The 16,808-nt window shown below is 42.5% G+C and overlaps 1 protein-coding gene across 2 annotated transcripts in view; it reads left to right on the top strand.

Annotated features, from left to right (window-relative positions):
• The window catches only part of GRM3 (glutamate metabotropic receptor 3), a 108,931-nt gene that overhangs the window by 24,089 nt on the left and 68,034 nt on the right, over nucleotides 1-16,808 (top strand). The window lies entirely within an intron of this gene.

The raw sequence follows: 16,808 nt of genomic DNA, 5'->3' as shown, positions 1-16,808 counted from the left end.
TAGGCTCACACGGGTACACAAAATGTTTACAAAGATGATATATAGGTTGTTGAGCATCCTGAGCATCTGGTACAACTGTGTATCTTTGCTTCCAACACCTCACATCTGGCAGAGACTTTCCAGTGCATCTAGCAAAATCCATGAGCTGTCTCTGTGTTATTAAACACATAGAAATGGTCTCATCTCCATTTCAGGATATCACAAATCACAAATAACTCTGCTAATTCTAGTCATGCCATAGTGACCTTAGGCCATCTTAAAAAAATGTCTTGGAGAAGGAGGAAGCTCCAAAGTGTAGCACATGGAGGGGTTAGAGATATTGTCTATGTGAGACTAGATTAATTAGTCTTGTCTAGATAAGAGAGAGGCAAGGTTTTCAGCTCCCCCCTTTTTAAGCGTTTTTCCTGGGTTGCGACAAATCTGTCTCCCTTGAGCTCTGCACTGATGAGAGAGGGAGCTCTGTGATATACATGGCTAGGCTCCAGTCCTTTGGATGATTAAAATTAAATGGGATTAAATTCACCCATTTTGCTTATTTTTTCACCTATTGTATAAACTGGGAATAATTTGCCTAACCTTGCTTCTCAGTAGCAGTTTAGAGGCATTAATTTTTATCACTTTTAAGTTTCAGATTTTTTAGCATAAACTGCGATGTGTATTACCAGTGGAAATATTATGATATAGTAGGGACTTCACCACATGCTTTGGTTGTTTTTATACCTGTTATTGCTGTGCCATCTTAATGCAATTTTCTACAGACTCCCGTGTTATTAACCTGCATTCATCATTTATATCCCTCTCCCGAGGCTTGTTGTAAGACTCTATAGAAGAAGATAAACAAATTACAGATACAGGAATTAATTGTTGCTTCATTGGAGAACCCCAATCAAGGGATTTTAGGAACATTCGTTGGAGCGAAGCAGCCCATAGGCCATGCTGATGGGAATGGTAGGAAAAAGGATTGAACAGAACTGGAGAAAATGGTAAAAAAGAAAATGCAGACATTAGGGCACATATGAAAATGGAATCCAGGGAAAGTGATAAAATGACTGCAGACCTCAAAGGAATGGAGATTTGGAAGCCAGATGTTAAATACTCCTTACAGCAAGGTTTGCTCCCCATTGTTCACACGGCCTTTTCTACAAGCCATGTCAACTCTGCTGAGCTCATGTCAGCTCTGCCTCTTCTTTCTCTTTATTTCCCTGCCTGCTTAGGATTGGGCATAGAAATACCCACTCCCTCTGAAGGGAGAGGGGCCAAAGCGGCTCGACCCTTCCTGGCAGACCTTTGCTGGCCTCTGGTCCCGGCCCCGTCTCCACCCCAGGACAGCTGCCCAAGGCTTGGCAGCACAGCCCTGGAGGAGGGCAAGGAGAGCGTGGGGAAAATAAAGAAGGACCACAGTGCCAAAAAGGAATATGGTGTTAAAAGAATGGTAGAGAGAGGAGGAAGGAGGGACAGAAAGGCGGAGTTCAGAGAAATGTGAGGGCATATCAAAATGACTGCGTATATTAAAGAAGCATGTGGTGCCTTGAACCACAGGGGATCTGTGTCGTGCTACAGTGGGTAATGACACAAAGTAACAGACTGTCCCTTTCCCTGAAAATCATGTGGCTGAAATGGATAAAATACGTCACATCAGCAGGGAGCGACTGGCATAGTGTCAAACAGGACCTCTGCATCACAGCCACCAGGTAGCACCCAAGCTTGCCCCAGCCAGACGTGCCAGCAGCGAGGCACTGTTGCCTTCCAGGAGCAAGGCAAGACAGGGGAAAACCCAGGAAAGAGAAGACAGAAAACTGTGATGAGGCAGAGGGTATGAAAAGGGCAAGAGAAGGATGCAAAGTTTGGCTCCAGAGAGAGTTAGGTTTGCTAGCCTGACCTCAAGTGTACACACAGCCCATGAAAGGGTGAGAGCACGACTGAGTTCTTTGCTTGGAGCAAAAATAGTGACTGTGAAAGAAATGGTAAAGAGGTAGGCAGACACAAAAGAGAAGAAAGCCGGGAAAGAAAGGAAAAGAACATAAAAACACTATCCTCAAAACCAAGGCAGACATGCCAGCTGTATTAATTTCCAGTGCAAATGCCCTTCCTCCCCTGCAGCCCAATGAGGGATCTGAACACAGTTAAGTTTAAGTTGTGGGTTTTTAATAATAATAATAACAAAAAAGTCAATCTGAAGAAATAAAGTCAAAGGCTCAGCTTAATTCTGCAGGAGGAACATAAGGAGAAGCTTTTTATGGAGGTGAATGTGTTCTCTAAGGAAGAGATTTGTGGGTGGTTTCAAGCAATTTCAGTGGTGGAGCTGATAATCCTAAAAAACAATCTCTTCTGTTATGTTCTATGGTTATTTTTTAGCCACAGCTATCAATCAGACCACTTTTCAAAGAAAGGAAGTGTCAGTATCTCTGCTGTGTAGAGACAGCACAGGGAGGTGAAACAACTCACTCATAGGCAGCCAGTATCAGTAATGACCCCCATCAACAGGGTCCCAGCTTGGCCCGTGCCTCCGCTGTGTCCCCTCTGCAAGGGCTGGGGGGCTTTGGTGTTGATCTGCTGGTGTGGCAGTCAGAAAAAGGCCCGCACCTCATTCAAAACCACAGGGTAAATTCCCATTTACCTTGACTGCTGTGTGACCAAGGGAAAGTGGTCATTTCTATGCCAGCGAGCTGGAGCAAATAATGGGAATCTATACTGGACACATGCACTGGAATAACTAACTGCATGAGTGGAATTCAGTTTTTTTGGCTTGATTATAGTCATTCACTATATGATTGGGAGGAAACATTTTATGCTTTGGACAATGATATCTAAAGTCTGAAATAGGTACCTCTCTGTTTAATTTTTGTCCTGTAGATAGAAATTAAATCTACACATAATAGCAGCCACAACAATAACTGGAAATTAGGAAATTGTTTCCACAACTTGTAAAAACATAACCTCTACAAATTCTCTTGTACCTTCCCCTGCAGAATCTGGTGCTGGCCACTCTCTGACACAAAATGCTGGACTAGATTGGACTTGGGTTCAGTCCAGCCTACAAATGTCTGTGTTCCTAAATAAGTTGTGAAGTGTTCTCACATTCTGCTTCTCAGACTGTATAGAGGTGCCCAAATAAAGCATAATCTTCTCCTTCAAGAAATCTCACATTACATACTTATATTCTGAAGAAAAATTCCTTTCAATGCTGTCTTCAAAGCACTTGTACTCCTAACAATGGTTTTGTAATGTGCTTATCAAGGCTTTGCTTTCCCAGCGGAGAGCCACAGTTAATTATTACAATCACAGAGTATTTTCAGCGGTGGTTCTTAAACACCCTGCCATCCTCAAAGGTGTCCAGTTGGTTCATTCTTGAAATGACCACCTAAAATAACAGAGTTGGTAAAGATGTTGCAATTGTTTCGCAGATTTTAGTTTGGGATTATTTATCACCTTTCCTACTTCAAATGTGAAGTTTGTTAAACCAGAAGCACAGAAACAGGAGATGAAAACACAGCTTTTAAATCTGAATTCCAGGGTCCCATGGGAAAATGTTCCTTTTTGTGCTACAAATGGAGGATAGATGAAGGAAAGGTACTTGCTTAGAAACCAGAGGAGCCAGATTGGTGCATGGATGAAATTGTTCATTTGCATTATCTGTTTAAATTCAGATCAGTGTTCTTTTAATATACTTTTTGCAATTACAAAAGGGATCGTGTCTTTTATTACATGCCTGTAGCTTGCTTTGCAGAAGGGAAATGTCTACGTTCCTTGACTGGCACTGTTTCAAACAAACTACGTAACAAATAATCAGCAATCACACTTCATTGTGGAAAAATGCACTGTCCCAGGGCTCCAACAGGCAGAATTCAGCATGTGAACCACATCTAAAGAGCTAATAGGAACAGATGTGGCTGGTTATCTTTGAGGGTCAGGCACAGAGCTGCTGTCCTATATAAGAAGCTGGTAGATAATGAATCCAACCTTGCAAACAGTGGTGAGCAGCCTGAGCTTTCAGATAGTTCTGTGGGAATGATGAAGGAAAAATCAAGTCCACATAACCAATGGTCTTAAGCAGAAATAGGTTTAAGGGAATTCTTAAGCTGTGGATTTCCAGAAGCTGGGAGCTTTATTAGAAAAAAAAATCACTGAATGTTTCCCTGTTCTTGTATTTTGTGTGCTTCTGTACCATTTAAGGAACTATGTAACATGCAAAGGAAGAGGACAAAGAAAAACAACCAAACCTCTAAATCCATACAACAAGACATAGCTGAGAAAGCAATCAGCTGGATTCATCATCTTCGGTTCATTCAACTTACACCTGCTGTAGAGCTGACCCTTGTAGGAAAATAAATACCTGGCAGCTATTGTCCAGTCACGTTAGGTATTACATTCCCTTCCCATAGACCACCAGTGTCCAATACATTGATTTTACAATTAGTCCAAAAGCAACATCTTTAACACCATGCTGGATTATTGCCCCAGCTCTGACTCAGGGAACGTTTCCTCTAGCTCTTGCATTTTCCTTGGAGACCTCTCCATCTAAGCACTGCCCAAGCTCAACCTGCTTTAGCTTTTGAAATATGACAAGATAATAAATCACGGCTGTAGGCGAGCAGGATGGCTGTGTTATTGTAGTTTAGCAGGAAGGTTGCCATACAGTGCCAAGACAACTTCCCACTTTGTTCTCTGCGGGCAGCAGTGTGTATGTCCAAATCGTACCCTGAGGTCAATAGACAGGATCCTCGTGTGCCCACACCTGGGGGTGTGATGGGGAAGGGATACAAGTAGCAGGGACACAGTTGCAGGAATAGGTTTTCAAAATTAACCTGGATGTTGTAGACTTCTCAAACAGGCCATAGGACTCTACAGAGAGCACCCTTTATGGATAAGCCCTTGTCTGAGGTGTTGGTAACCTGTCTCCTGCCCTGTCACCGTGCAGGCTGGAGGCAAGCAAGCAGTAAAGCCCAGTGTCCAACAGCACTGCATTGCAGCAGTGGACAAGTCCCATGAAGCAGTTCCCATGTTCAAAGAGACTACAGCAGGTGCATCCACTGCCCACCCCGACAGTCAGTCTTCCCCACATAGCCCAGTATGTGTTGTGCTCCTCCCAGCACACCACACATCACATTTGTCGAGAAATGAGAAACTTAGGAGATTCGGTGCCAAACAGTGGAGGACTCATTGGGTGACTTTCAGATCAGTTTAGGGGATTTTTGTCCAGCAGATAAGAAGTATCAAACAGTGGACTCCAGCCCCACAGCTGCTTCACTGCCAGGCTCATCACTGCAAGGCTGGGGACTCAGTCTCTAGCTGGCAGACCCCTGCTCGGCAGACCAGAAAGAGGATCCTTTTCCAGGCACTTGCAGCCAGCATACAGCTGCTACAACAGTTTCGAGGGAAATCTGGCCCTCTACTGCTAGCAGCAATTTATGCACATATGCAGGTGTGACACATTTGCTTCACGTGACCTCTGGGAAGGCAAAAGCATTGCCCTGAAAGTGTGTCAGTGATACCACTTAGCACTTACATTTTCTACTTCAAAGTGTTCTACCAACATTAATGAAGTGAGCCTTAAAATAAGAGCTGAAAACACCCTAATAACGTGAAAATAATGCCCTGGAACAAGTATATAAGCAAGAAGGCAAGAAAGCCATTATAAAATGAGGACATTATTTTTTTTTTCTTTAATGAGCTGGCTTTGCCCAATCTATTTTAAAAGTAGCTCATCTGTTTAGCTGAAACCCTCCAGACATTTCTTGATAGTACTGTGCTGTGGAATATAGCAACTAGGGCTGTAGAATTTCAGTTCCTGTGACCCTGGTGGCTTGGGAGAATATAGTACTCAATTTAGGAAGATCTTAAATTACTTCACTTATCACTCCAGACTATTTTTCTCAATATGTAAATGTATGGTACAGAGTCCCTCAAATAAAGATTCAGCCCCTGTTTTGAAGCTCTGGGACTGAGGGATTCAGCTGAGATTTGACCGAAAGTTGTAGACAGTCAGAGGTGCAATTTTCTTCTGAAAGCATCATCAGGACACATGTAACTGTGAACAGATCAGATAGGTTTGAACAAAGCAGGCAAAATTGCCAAATCCAGGCATCTCTTAAGCTAGCCTCCCATTGCTTTTAATGGGGTTAGGATTTTGCCTGCTGGACTGATTTCCTAGCTCTACACTGAATTTACTGTAGTAGAAATCCCTTAATCTCTCTGTGCTCCCTTCTCTCTGTGCTCTTTCCTATCTCCTCATCTGCGGATAAGGATGATGATACTAATGTCTGCCTCCATGGGTGTTAGGAGAACTAATTAACTGAGCTTTCAGGGAAACTTCAGCAGCAAAGGCAAATTTCTCATCTGGAGTTGAAACACATACACACACACGTATATAGATATTTGTGTGTATAGAGATACAGATATAGATATAGATATAAAAAAATAAAAGCCACACCTATCAGCTCCCAGACCTTTCTCAACATCAAGGCTCTTCTTCTCTTTGCCTTGTCTTTCTGTTACAATCCCACTATTTTTAAATGCTGGGCTTTATTCCAAGTCAGTGTGGGAATGTCAGGCAGGTAGTTGTTAAAAAAAAAAAAAAAAGTAAAGCCTTTGCCTTCTCTTTTTTTAATAGCATTTTTTTTCTGTAACCATTGTTCCTGCCAGTCAGAAAAACTGCTTGGTTTTTAATGAAAAATCTGAACACCAACAAATTGCAACCCTCCCTTTCAACACAGACATGCCCTTTGAATTTAATTATGCCTCAGGCAATGCATTATAACAGGCATGTGATAAGTGACACCAAAATCTTACAACAAACACAGCAAATATCACCCACTGGGCAAAAATAATTCAGTACCGGATTGCCTGGTTTGGTATCAAGTCACTCGGGGCCAGAGTCTGCCTGATTTACCCCATCTGGGCTGAGATGTCACAGCTTGACCCCACCGATGCCAGGAGAGCTGAATCCCTTTACAGAAACTGAGGGTCCGCTCACTGTGCGCCCCTCGATCCCTGGTCTGGCAGGAGGGGATGGCTGCACGAAAACGTTAACCCCGAGGAAGGGGTGGAGGGCCCCGCTCTGGGACAGGGACATTCCTGGTGGGGTGATTCAGAGCACCCAGCGGGAGCTGAGAGGAGCCGGGGGCAAAGGAAGCGGAGGAGTTTGGGAGGTTTTCTTTCCTCCCAGAATAATTTCTCACAAGCTGTGTCAACTATCCACAGTTAAACAAATACTCGAAATATCAACATTTCCCATTTGGAGGGAGAGGCAGCACCAGTTACCTTCGGTTTTGTTGTCTTGGGAGCTGCAACAGTCAGCAAGAGGAGACTGCCGAGGATTTTTCTGAATGTTCGTAGAAGAAAATTTCCTTTGAAAACAAACACCCACAGCCCTGCCTGTAATGCAATACCAGGGTCAAACTCTGTCCTTTTTGCCTCCTTCTGGATGCTAACATGGGATAATGCAATACCCCTGTGTTATTTAGATCCTCTGTGATGGCCAGCGACTCCCAAGCAGCAGCAGATCTATGTTCGTCACCTCTTTGGCGGTGCTGGTGGCACACAGTGGTTGGGTCTGCTTATTATCAGGGTGCAAAGTATTCATATATATGGGGTGACAACAGTCGCAGATGCCTCCTGACTGGTGGTGGGCAAATATCAAGACAAATTCCATCTAACCTCAAAATTCATAAGGCTATAAACACAAAATGAAGCAATTGCAATCCTGCCAGAGAGATTCATTCTTTCAAAGTGGCTGCATTTGACCTGGTGTCTGTCTTTCATTCCCTTTCTCTTCTGTACAGGTACATTGGCTCACTGACATTTTAAAAGAGGCAATTTTTTTTATTGTATATCAGATATAGCTGCTCTGGGTCTGAAGACCCTTGCTCGTGTCAGGAAACTGGTTGCCTGCACTGGTGCAGCTCTCTCATGAGCTTCTGCAGCAACTGTTTTCATTGAAGTCTTAAAGATGAAAGACAGATAGTGCTTTATAGAAGAGAGGGCTGGGACACACAATCAAGTTATTCTGGTTTAATGTGTTTCTGTGCAGCAGCTGAGCCACACCAGCCAGCTGGGTTCACTCCTTCAGCTTGTGGTAAATGCAGGATTTAAGCAACACGTGTTACCCTGGTCAGATATTCACAATAAATCATTCACTTCCTTGAGTACAATAACTCCATCACATAACTCCAGATACTTAAATGTTTAATTCCTGATTTCACTACTAACTTGCCCTGCAACCATATCACCTCCTTAGGTTTCAAATTTCAGGTGTAAAAATGGATATAACAGGAGTGTTTACTCAAAAGGGTATTGTAAGGACAAATACAATAAAGTCTGTGAGGTGTTGAGATATCCTGAATACCTCAGCTGGCCTGAGGGACATTTACACACATTGTTCTGCTAAGAGGAATCAGAACAGCAGTGTTTTGCTTTTAGTCATTCACAGTGCTCCTTGCTGTTTATACAGTTGTGGAGCTGACAAATGATTTAGAGTCTTGTCTTTTGCTGCAGTTAATAGAAGTCAACAGGGCTGTGTTGCTCTGCAGGAACTGAGAAGCTGGACCACTTTGTTGCATGTTTTAGCGTGAACCTGCAAGTCACAATTCTTGTACCAAAATATTTCCGAATGTATCTATCATCTCCTATGAAAGATGAAATTTTGGGAGCTGCTGTCATATATCCCGCATAAACAATGTGAAGGATAACATCAAACATTTGGAAAGTGTGCAAGTACACCAAAGGGAAATATGGTGATTTACTGAGCTTTAATCAGTTCAATATAATTCCATGAATTTTACACCTAAAGGACTCGGATTGCTGTAACTGTTACCTGTGAATAAAGCTTGCTTCTGGCAAGTGATAATTAATTCTTAAATCTTGGAAGCTTCTGAGTTTCAGAGACCCCTGAGCACATTTGTATGAAGATTAGACATTGTTTCTTTTCTCCTTTTTTCTTTGAAGTCTTTTCTTCAAAGATTGCAGCTTGCTGTTCAGACTGCATAAACCCTCTCTCGACAGAGACCGCTTTTCTCTGCACTCGCAGAGGCTTTGGGTCTGACTCTGCCCTCCCTTACTCCACTCTGCACCCCACCGAAATGTATAGAGAGATGACAGCATCACATCACTGCGAGTGGGGAGAAGAATCAAACCCTTTGCCAAATACGGCAAGTGAATTGCTCACCCCCTGTGGGGAAAATTTACCACATAACAACTCAGTAATTGATATTGATGGCGCATGTTGTTCACATATCATTTTTTTAGACACTTGTTTTCAGGGTTTTGAGAAGTCAGGTTACAGTGATCAAAGGTCGAAGCCTTAACTTCCCTGTAAAACAACTTCCCCAGGGCTATGCCTAATGTGGGAAGAAATTAGTGGTGAGATTTATACATAGCACGTACTAGCTAAAAAAGACCAAAGATGTTAAATTACAAGAGTGAGATTCTCTTCTTATTTACTTCCCTATGAATTGTAAGCAACTGCTCTGATGTTGAAGGAATGGCCTCCTCCCCATTTTTAGTTGGAGAAGGAAGTGTTTGGTCCATAGCAAATGCAGCTGAACTCTTATGTTCACACCTTAGATGAACTTCTTCTTTCTCCTCAAGCTGTGCTCTTCTTGATCTTGTCATATTTTTCAACTTCTTTTCTAATGAAAAAAAAAAGAACTGTGCAGTCAAGGAGAAGTGATTTTTTTTTTTTTTTTTCTGTTCTGGGGAACTGCTTTCTGTCAGCTCATTATAGGGGAAAGGGAAAGGAAGGGAAGGGAAGGGAAGGGAAGGGAAGGGAAGGGAAGGGAAGGGAAGGGAAGGGAAGGGAAGGGAAGGGAAGGGAAGGGAAGGGAAGGGAAGGGAAGGGAAGGGAAGGGAAGGGAAGGGAAGGGAAGGGAAGGGAAGGGAAGGGAAGGGGAAGGGGAAGGGGAAGGGGAAAGGGAAGGGGAAGGGGAAGGGGAAGGGGAAGGGAAGGCAAAAGTTCATATAATCCAGGAATTCATAAAGAATGACAGCTTAGGATAAACAACCCCATTAGTAAGAAACTAAAAAACTATGGTTCCACCTTTATAATTCAGAAACCATAAGGATGATTCAGTTACATGTATATCTGGACTCCAGGGTCTTAATGGTAAACAGTGCAAGTCTTCAAATATTCCTGTTGCTGCAGTATTCTCAGCTGTGCTCCCTCAGTGGTCGCTTACCCCCCATGACTTGTGTGAGGAAGTCACTGCTGAGGTGAATAAAGGTTGCACCATCCAGATGAATTCTTGTAGATTAAGTTTCTACTCAATGTAATCACAGTAATGTCCCAGGACATTGGGAAAGAGCAAACAGTGTTCTACAGTCTGGCCAAAATTGGCACCTTTCCATTCGGTAACAACAAGGTTTCAGCCAAATCATTGCAAGTCACTGTAGAATCCTTCACACTGATAATACATGGCTGTATGTTCAGTGATGCAAGTAATACTTAATTCACACAATGTCTTGCTCATTACCAGTTATCTTTAAAAAAAGATTATCATTAAACCTTTGTTAGGCGTGAGAAAATAGTACCAGAGAAATGAAGTGTCTTGCTGAAGACATCAGGGCCGATGACAGAATCAGGAGTGGAGCTCAGAGCACTCACATATCCCATCTTCAAACCATCCATTATGTTACATTGCTTCCTGATTTAGTGTCCTAACTGGTCTATTCATGCTCAGTCCTTCTAAGCGCTCTTGAGAGTTTGCTCTCATGTCATTTCATAGTGCATAGCCTGATGAAGGAAATGCTTCTAACTCTTTTTATGAGTCTGTTTTTTTCCCAAAAATTCAACACACAGACCTGAAATTTTGGACCGCTTTGTGAAATTGGCACTGTAGGCACCATATGCCTCCATCACCCATCCAGAGCCTGGACAGCACTGCCTCGTGGTGGCCCAACATGCCAGATACGCAAGTGCAACTGCTCGAGACCTCTCCAGGGGCCACGGGCCAGATGACAAAGAGCCAAGGAAGGAGGTTTATAGCTGAATATCTTTGCCCAAGGGAAAGCAGGCCAAAGAATAGAAAATGTCAGCAGAGGGCATGTTGCCCTTGATTGAGTGGAGAAGGGCCCCCACTGGCTGTAAACCCAGAATTAACAACAACAACAACAACAACAAGAAAATTAGTAAGGCTTGCCAGCTGGGGAGAGACATCTGGCTAGTGATCAGAGGGGCCTGTGAGTCAATTAATCCATCTCTGAGCTGGATTAGCACATTGAAACATGCTTCCCTTCACTGCTGCAGAGGGACCTGTTGAATGAGCTGTAAAGATGAATGGAACTAAAGAAATTTCATTTAGATGAAGAAAAATGGCTCTGAAGTAGTGGGTGGGTGGTTTTTACATGCCTTATGTGCTGCAAGAATTAAGCACAACTCAGAGAATTTAGGGCATGGAGGAGCCATTTGGATACAAAAGCTCTTGAATTTAAGATCAGATGGATTTTAAATTTGCATCTAGATAGCTGACTATTTTTTTCTCAGGCTTATAGCATACCCAGGACAAAAGATACTGCAAACATGGATTAGGATAAATAACTGTTCCAGTCCATTCTTCCCCAGCTGTGTTACGTCAAGTTACCATGTGTGTCTCCGCAGAAGATATTCCTGAGCTCTTTTGTTATTATATGGAATGGCAGGACCGTTGCTCAAGGACATCATCCTGCATTTATCCCTGAAGAGATTGAGACTAGGTTTCCACCTTCTCTGTCATTGCACATCAATGGCACATAGTCTCCTTAGATACTTTTCAGATCGTGAGAGATAGATCTTGAAGGGACTTCTTTGTCACCGAGTTCAGTTCCTGCTATCATGAGCCATCAGGTCATATAATCTCTTCCATGGATTTCTTAAGCTCCCTCTTCAATTTTGATTTTTTTATCTGTTATTTCTGCTGCCAGAAGGCTTTTCCAAAACTTCATTCCTCTGCTGTTTAGAAACTTCTTTATAATTTCCAATGTCCATTTATTCAGGACCAGGTTACAGCCATTTGGTCTTGTGCCAGAATGTCTTTTAGTCTCCTCCCTCACGAGTACTCAGCCCCCTGAGGTGTCTATGGGCAGCTGTCAAAAAGTTCAACTTTCCTTTTACTCAGCTAAATAAGTGAAGCCACATTGCTGGTCTTCCTTGAAACAGATTCATCAGTCCCCTTGTTATTCTAGTCGTCCTTTTCTGAACCTATTCCTGTTTCAATTATTATTTTCACAATAATACAGGGATTATACACAAGTTCTAAATGGTAACCTGTGCAATGGCATCAACACTGCCTTGCACCTACAGAAGATACCCTTTCTGTCTATACCCTGGAAGCTGAATTCACTGATTGGGTGCTGCATGCACCCAAGTAGTATCCACTGTTTTCAGCAAAGGAGCTTTCAGCTTGAGGAAAGTATGAGGAATTTCTGTTAACACCTGGAAGCTTAATACTGGAGACCTCTTAGGAAGAGACACATGAGTTTTCTCATCCAGGAGAGGATGCCCAGGAGCAATCTTGATGTACCTATTAGCAAAAAAAATTCAGTGCTAAGATGCATCAGGCAAGATTTCTCTAGCAGAAGTAGCGAGGACTGTGTTTGTGTATTACTGATAAGTTAAACAGTGCCAGTGAAAAGTCCTAGACAATATAATCTGATTGCCCATACTGAGAAATTGCTGGAACGGTCCCTGGTATAGTTCTGACCCGAGTCACAGAGTTCTTTTGGGACATGACACTGTCCCAAATAATTCCTAGACATGGCTTGGGACTTAGCACTTAATGAAGACTATTCACCCTATAGTTTTTCAATGTGGGCACCCTGTTTTAGAGGCTGAGAGACGTTAGCTGTATGGGTGCGCACCACTGTGGGTCTAATGATCTCATTGCCTGAGAACAGTCCCATGTAAATTTAATTTATGAGACTATACATAGCTATTGACACTAGTGTACTGCTCCTCATCTGAATGACTGTGCACAGTTCTCATCATCCGTATTCATGACAGAGAAGCTCGAAGGTTGCAAGAACAGCTCTTAAACATTGACAGACACCAGAATATGATCATCCACATCACTTAATTGCTAACACAGTCCCTGGCCCTTGAGTTTTGGCCAAGATAACTCTCCCAAGTCAACTCCTGGGAAGCTGGAGACCATCTCAGCCCCAGCAGCATTCACAACAGACCCTTGGGATGTGACCATCCAGTTGTGGAGTGCCAGACGTTTTAGCTGTAAGGGCACAACACAGCTGTGGCAGGTGGTATCCAGACCAGAGAGTGGTCCATGACCCATCCTATTTGCTAAGATAATTGCAGACAAACTGGATCAGATATAGTGAACGGCTGTTTGGGTGATCAAGAGAATTAACTCTATGAGAGCAGGTAAAACAGATTTTGAATGTTTTTGAAAAATCCCCTTTATACTCAGAGAGTTTTGTGCACAGAAACTGTCCACAGTCCCTGGGAGTTTGCTCCTGAATTCCTTTAACTGGAGCATCCCAAATGATTTCAGCTGTCACATGTCATGTCTGAGAGACAGTGAGCTTTGACACAATATGTACCTTCAGATGGATGCAGCACTTCTCTGGGAGGCAATGACAATTGCTGAGCATGATTTCCTTCCCAATAAATATGAAAACTCCACAGGCAGCAGTCAAAAGAAATTTACTGTCCTTTAAGACATTTTGTATGAATCCCCTTCTTTCCTCTGTCCCTCTGCTATCCGCCTCCTCTCTCAAGGAAAGTGCCAAAGTGGATAAAGTCAGGGCTTACCCATCTGAAAAACAAAGGGGCCTAGAGTAATGAAGGCCCAAACCCATGAACATCTGTACATAACTAGGGTTGTATCAGGTTTGCAGATATCTACTCCATACTGCTACTGTGTCACTCAGTGTCCATTGCCAGCTATTGACTGTTATCCAACACAGACAGTCCCAGAGATAAAGAGGGAAGGACTCCTCTTGGCACGTGTATAAAGCCTACTGCACTGAGTGTTTTGCCTTGTTAGGACTCCTAGTTATACTTACACAGTGCTTAAACTACTGTCGTTGCCACAAATTCAGGTATCTCATCTGAGGAACCAAGGAGGGGATGAAAAGCACTTATGTGCCTTTTTCTTTAAGTGCAAAAGAAAGACTCAAACCTGGTCCCCAGTTTGGGACATGTTCAGACCAGAGGTCTAACAATGCAAAACCCTCTTTTTCTGGGGACCATCATCAGTTCTTTGTCCTCTGATGGTGTCTGAGAAGCAGCAAGTGAAGTACATGCAAGTTTTTTGGAGAGAACACCTGTAGAGAGGGATCAATGCCATGGACTACAAGGATGTGGAAGCACCTCCATCCACTTCCATATAGCTCTGAGGAAGGCATCTCAGGACTAACGCAGCCAGCATCTTGCCCCTTCCCACCAGCTGCAGGCACCCCCTGCTCAGTATGCCACCAGTCTGGCTTCTCTTCTTGGGCTCCTGACTTTTGTTCTGCGCATGTGCGGTGACGCATTGAGCACTGTGAACCAAAGGCCAGTGGCTTAAGACTTTCGTTACAGGTACTTCTCAAACATGTTTATCCACTCATTTCCTCCCCCTCACCCCAATTAGCATCCAAATGGTGCTAATTTTTACAATTTTGAGATATCTATATACTCCTCAATTCATTCATTTCACAGTTGAGTTCTAAGCAATGTATCTTCTAAAATCTTTTGATCCATAAATCAAAAAGTAATCTAATTAAACAAGTGATCATAAATAGATATGTATGCTTGAAAATAAAAATTTTAACATGAAATGTAGGTAGGTTAGAAGAAAATTTGACTTTATGGACTTTATAAATATACCCAAACTTACTTTCACAGCCCAGCTGTGTGATGAAAGGACTCCAACTTGTCTCATATCACAAGTGGGGAATATGGGACTTATAGGGATGGAGAAATGTGCCTACAGTCACATTTGACACAGAACTGTGAATTCAGCTGAGATTTCCTGATCATCAGCTCATAAGTTAATCATGATGAGAGAAAAGAGTCAATTAGGACAGCTCTAGGAGCATGAAATAACTCTAAATATCCCTTTATAGCCATTAAGCTGTGTTCCTTCAATATGGCACAGCAAGAGACATGCGGAAAGGACAAAGAAAAGACAAGCCTGGCCAAGATGATTGTCACCCATCTAATCTCTGTCAGCCGTAACATTGCAGGTGTTTGCTGCCAGCAAACACAAACGACCAGCATTGGCCATCTCAGAAACAATCAGTCCCTCATTCAAGAAGAAAAAGCAAATGGGTTTTTTAAACCTACCTGCAAACTGCCCCAACCTTACACTGGTGTATAAAGGAGCCTGTGTATTATAAAGAGAAAGTGTTGTTTAAAGAGAGATTATTAGCTTGTTTAAGAGCATGTCCAACAGAAACTCTGGAAATAATAAGGAAGTGTTTAAAGCAGATTGCCTGCCTCATTCAGACGTGTCAAGGAGCTGATCCAAAGACACCTAGGAGCTTTAAAAGGCGCTGGAGCAGGCCCATCAGTTTCTAGTACTAGTAGAAACTGAGCTGTTAGTGCTTTTGCATGACATCCTGTAAGAAAAAGCACTGGCATTTGGCTTACTCAGGAGAGATTTCACCATCTGTTATTGTAGAGACCCAATAATGATACAAAAAACAAATAAGTGAAAAACCCTAACACACTATCACCCTTTCAAATTTAGTGAGGTCTTAAAATATTCCTGCACAGGTAGAGGATTTTGTTGGAGAAGAATCAGCACAGCAACAGGCTCAATTACATCCGAGTTTCCTGTGTAAAATCTGTCAAGCAACTCCTATCATCACGTCTCTAAGTGAGTGTGAGTAATGGGCTTTATTTACATTCATGTGGTATTTACTACCTACACCCAGACAGATAATGGACAGATAGCAGAACAATGATCAGCAAGCGGCTACCACTTAATTCTTGTTTTATTCTGCAGCTTGCCTGCCTTCATCTGTCTTCTCTTCTGAAGAAGTAAGCACGTTCCTTCTGTCTCAGATGGAAATGCAATGGCCTATTATGATTCACTGCAAGTTTTCCATTTCCACCCAAAATCATGACAGTGATAAAAAAATAAAATCCCACAGTATTTGTTTCCAAAAACATTCAGCTCTATGCATATATGTTCAGCTTTCTGCAACTGGATTTCTTATCCCCAAAAAGACACAGTCAACAACTGAACTTTCTAAGTAGCAAATATAACATTTAAGGAGTCTGTTTGCCTTACCAAAACCAATAGGTACTAAGTATGGCGGTAAGGGCAGAGCATCCTAAGAAATATTGAAATAATCTCTTGACTTGCTGCAGTTCTATTGATTTCAGAAACACAAAGGGAATATGCTGAACAGGAGTAAGTAGCATCACGTGAATGCGGTAGTAAAACATCCTACATACTCTCATCACTGTCAGCTTCCTGCAGGAAGAAAATACGTGTTCAGCCCTGAAAACTACCTCCTTTCAAATACGAGTATTGGTACGCATTCATTTGTTCTATCTATCTGAATTCCTTTGGGTTTAATGAAGCTGTCAAAATCTTACAAGTGCAAATGCTGTTGTGTAAGTAAAATTAACAACTCCTTTTCTGCTTCCCATATTTTAAATCTTTAAATGAGTCTTATTGCAGGGGGAAAGGGGAGGAGGAGAGGAGGTGCTGTCAAAACGGAATTGTAAATCTTCCGGCATTTAAAATCTTAGACCTGATTGACCTCATGACAGTGCTTCAGACCAACATTTATCTTGCTGTTGTAAAGCAAGCAAAATATCTTTACTGAGGCATGAATCCCACTTCGCAATCTGTTGTAACTAACTAGGGTATGAGGCTCAAGTGGAA

This window comes from Nipponia nippon, unplaced genomic scaffold (assembly GCF_047370975.1).
Source record: "Nipponia nippon isolate SJK-2023a ecotype South Korea unplaced genomic scaffold, ASM4737097v1 scaffold_3, whole genome shotgun sequence".
Lineage (NCBI taxonomy): Eukaryota > Metazoa > Chordata > Aves > Pelecaniformes > Threskiornithidae > Nipponia > Nipponia nippon.
This window is presented reverse-complemented; position numbering and strand designations above follow the sequence as displayed.